The sequence below is a fragment of the Cyprinodon variegatus genome, unplaced genomic scaffold, assembly GCF_000732505.1.
Source record: "Cyprinodon variegatus isolate N-32 unplaced genomic scaffold, C_variegatus-1.0 Scaffold1064, whole genome shotgun sequence".
NCBI classification, from domain to species: domain Eukaryota; kingdom Metazoa; phylum Chordata; class Actinopteri; order Cyprinodontiformes; family Cyprinodontidae; genus Cyprinodon; species Cyprinodon variegatus.
In genome coordinates this window covers 240,944-245,318 of record NW_015151517.1, presented here as the reverse complement: position 1 = coordinate 245,318, position 4,375 = coordinate 240,944, and positions in this window count along the sequence as shown.

The window sequence follows — 4,375 nt, the reverse complement described above, 5'->3', positions numbered from 1 at the left end:
AGAAAAAATTGTTTCATTCTCTCTCAATTGACCGGAAGAGCCCTCGAGTGGGCGGAAGCCCATTTTGCCTTAGAAGCCAGTTTCAGGTGTACTTTTGAGGAGTTTATTGAGGAATTTTCCCAGGTCTTTAATCAAGACTCTGATAAATCCATTGACTCTAGAGCTTTACTCAATCTCAAACAAGGAAATCAGACTGTTGCCGATTTTTCGATTGACTTCCGGGTCAAGGCTGCAGATTCTGGTTGGAATGAATGTGCGCTTAAGAGTGCCTATTTCAAGGCTTTAAACGAAGATATTAAAGATAAACTCGCCACAATCGATGAACCAGCGACTCTGGAGGATTTAATCAGGCTAACAATTCGTCTGGATAATAGACTCAGAGCCAGAACCAGATCAAAGCAAAGGAGCCATGTTTTTCCTGTATCCGCCCCAGTAACTAACAGCTCTTCTGTGTTTTCTGTACCCCCAGAGTCCGATTCCAGACCACAGAGTCGTAATCAATCTGCGTCAGATCCTGCTCACGTAACTCGTGTGGTTCTCCCCTCTACAGAAACCTTTGAGGTTGAACCAATGCAGATTGGTCATACCAGACTCTCCAATGAGGAAAGACAGAGAAGATTCAAGGGGAATCTATGCATGTACTGTGGTGAGCCCGTCCATTTTCTCTCCACCTGTCCCGCTAAATCAAAAGCCGGGGTCCGTCAGAGGATGTGAGGAGTCTGGCGGACCATCTTCAATCTGATAAATCTCATCTTTTGCTACCAGCTACCCTGTTTACATCTGATCAGACCCTCCTACTTTCTGCCTTTATTGACTCTGGCTATGAGAAGAATCTTATTGACTCTAATCTGGTTCAACAGTTGAACATTGAAACCGTCCCTCTGAAGAAACCTCTCAGAGTTTCAGCATTGATGGAAAGAGGTTACATCAAGTTACTCATCAGACTCTGCTTCTTGAACTCCTGATCTCAGGAAATCATAGAGAAACCATAACTTTTTTCATTTTTCCTTCTGCCTGTTCATCTCTAGTTCTGGGATATGAGTGGTTGGAGCTGCACAACCCCCACATTAACTGGACCAAAAGACACATTGAATCGTGGTCTGCCTCCTTTCATGTCTCCTGTCTCCGCTCTGCAGCGCCTGCCATTCAGTCTCCAAGAAATCATGGGGAGAATGGACCCCCCTGATCTGTCTTCCGTTCCGTCTGAATATCATGATCTGGCACCAGTCTTCAGCAAGGTCAGTGCTATGTCTCTTCCTCCTCATAGACCATATGACTGTGCCATAGATCTTTTACCTGGGGCTCCCCTTCCCAGCAGTCGACTTTTCAATATCTCCAAACCAGAGAGAGAAACAATGGAGAAATACATAAATGAGTCCCTAGCTGCTGGAATTATTCGGCCGTCTTCATCCCATCTTGGTGCAGGCTTCTTTTTTGTAGGAAAGAAAGATGGTTCTCTCCGACCCTGTATCGACTACAGAGGGCTAAACCAGATAACTATTAAAAACAAATACCCCTTACCTCTGCTCGCATCAGCATTTGAACCTGTTCAAGGGGTTACTGTTTTTACCAAACTGGACTTAAGAAATGCCTACCATCTTCTCAGAATAAGAGAGGGAGATGAGTGGAAGACGGCTAACCCTAACCCCGATCGGTCAGTTCGAATACCTGGTGATGCCTTTTGGTCTGATCAACGCCCCTGCTTGTTTCCAAGCTCTGGTCAACGACGTGTTGAGAGATTTTCTCAATGTTTTTGTTTATATCGATGATATCTTGATCTATTCAAAGAATCTGTCAGACCACAGAAAACACGTTCGCCTGGTTCTCCAAAGACTGCTTGAAAATAAACTCTTTGTCAAAGCTGAGAAATGTGAGTTTCACCAACCGTCTGTCACCTTTTTAGGGTTTGTGTTTGAGGGCGGGCAGGTGAAGCCATCAGAAGACAAAATCAAAGCAGTGCTGGACTGGCCAACCCCCGAGAATCGTAAGCAGCTTCAAAGGTTTTTGGGGTTTGCCAATTTCTACAGGAGATTCATCAGAAACTACAGTCAAAAAAAAGAAAAAAAAAAGAAAAAAAGAAACTACAGTCAGACAGCCCAACCTCTAACATCCCTAACTTCTGTTAAAAGGACATTCCACTGGTCAGCAGAGGCCGAAGCTGCATTCAATAAACTAAAAGCTTTTTTTTCCAGCACACCAGTTCTCATTCAGCCTGACCCCTCTAAGCAGTTCATCTTAGAGGTGGATGCATCAGACTCTGGAGTGGGGGCCGTCTTATCCTAACAATCTGATTCTGACCATAAAACTCACCCATGCGCCTTCTTCTCTCGCAGGCTTTCTCCAGCAGAACAAAACTATGACGTCGGTGATAGAGAACTGCTAGCCATCAAGCTAGCTATGGAGGAGTGGCGGCATTGGCTTGAAGGGGCTGAACATCCCGTGCTGGTTTGGACTGACCATAAGAACCTGTCTTATATTCAATCAGTCAAAAGGTCTAATCCACGTCAGTCCCGCTGGTCCCTGTTCTTTTCCCGGTTTAACCTGATCATATCTTACAGACCCGGATCCAAAAACATCAAGCCTGACTCTCTTTCTCGTTTGTACTCGTCTGAAAAGTCTGAAACGCCTGAACCTGTTCTTCCTGCCAGTTGCACGGTGGGAGCCGTTTCCTGGGAGATCACCGACCTGATTAATCTTGCCTCAGCTTCTGAACCTGACCCAGGAAATGGACCACCAAATCGTACGTACGTACCCACCTCAGTGAGATCTCGGCTCATACATTGGATGCACTCTGCAAAAATTTCAGCCCATCCAGGAATCAGCAGAACCATTGCCCTCATCAACCGGCATTTCTGGTGGCCGTCCCTTCATAAGAATGTGAAGGAATACGTGCTGGCCTGTCCCATCTGTGCCAGAAACAAGCCGTCTCATCAGCCTCCTTCTGGTCTACTTCATCCTCTGCCTGTTCCGTCACGTCCCTGGTCCCACATAGCGGTGGATTTCGTCACCGGCCTGCCTGTCTCTAAGGGTATGACAACAATGATTTGCTTTACCAGGAACCAATAATAGTCTTTAGTTAAACAATTATTTACCCTCTTTGAAATAGTTAGCAGCGGATACACATCAGGATTCCACTAAATAACTTTTGGTCATACTTGGTAATGGAAATGTAATGAGCATCCGAGGAACACATGAACACTAATGTTATATCAGTGTTTAAACTCTTAGTGAAATAAAGCTGGGATTCAAGAGATTCCACGGCTGATTCCACATCATCATGTCAAGATGAAATGTGGACACTGGTTCCCAATGTCCAAACAGTATGATCATGGCATATGGCGCAACACCTCCTAGGGACGACATGTGATTGGTAATAATTACGGCGCTGTATGCAGACAGATATTAACCTGCTCATGGTGTCAGGAAAAAGCTGCAGCAGGTTTTTCATTTTTGTGTACAACTACAACATTTTTGTGTACAACTACAACACAAATTTTGTTGTACAAGTTGTTCATAAAAAACCTCTAACATTGTCACTTTTTCTATAAATAGTCCAGAACTATTGTTACAAAATCAGATTTTTATTGTTCAGACTGTCATGAAAAGATCAGGTACAGATTACATATTGGCAATAAAAAAATAACCCAAAATTTTAGTAGATTAGGGTCCCTTCAGGCTGCATTGTAAACATAGCCATAGTTAGATCCTTTATTCCTCTAGTTGCTTGGTTGTAGCGGCTCTGGACACACAGGTATAGCAACTGAAACACTCGTTTTATCAGGTGCCAAACAAACTGGGCCAGAATACATACCTACATTATTTCCTAATCTAAGTTCTCCAACAAGCAAAGGAGGATTTATCCAATGGCCAGATTTGAAAACACTCAGCCTCTAAAAAGCAAAACAAATTAATGCTGACGGAGGAGCAACAGGAAAGACTGGAGAAGACAGAAGGTGAATGACATTAAACTATTTATTCTACAGCTTTAGTTTGGCTGAAAATAGCAGAGAAAACATGGAAAAAGATTGTAATTTATTTGAAACCATATAAAGAAGCAAATTTTTACAATCTATTTTTATTGCTGCTCATTCATCAATTTAGAAGTGATTACAATAATTAAAAATATCCACAGCAGAAAATAATACATAAAATCAGTTGTATAAAATAGGCGATAGTTACTTTCAATCATAGCAGGTAAATAGAACATCTACAGAATCAAGAACAAAACTATTAGAATTAGTTCAAAGAAAAATTATACTACCAAAAAAATCTTTAAAAAGCAGAAACTTCTCACTTCTAGAGGAGAGTCAGATTTCTTTAATACCGTATTTTCACGACCATAAGGCGCACCGGACTATAAGGCGCGTTTTTTATA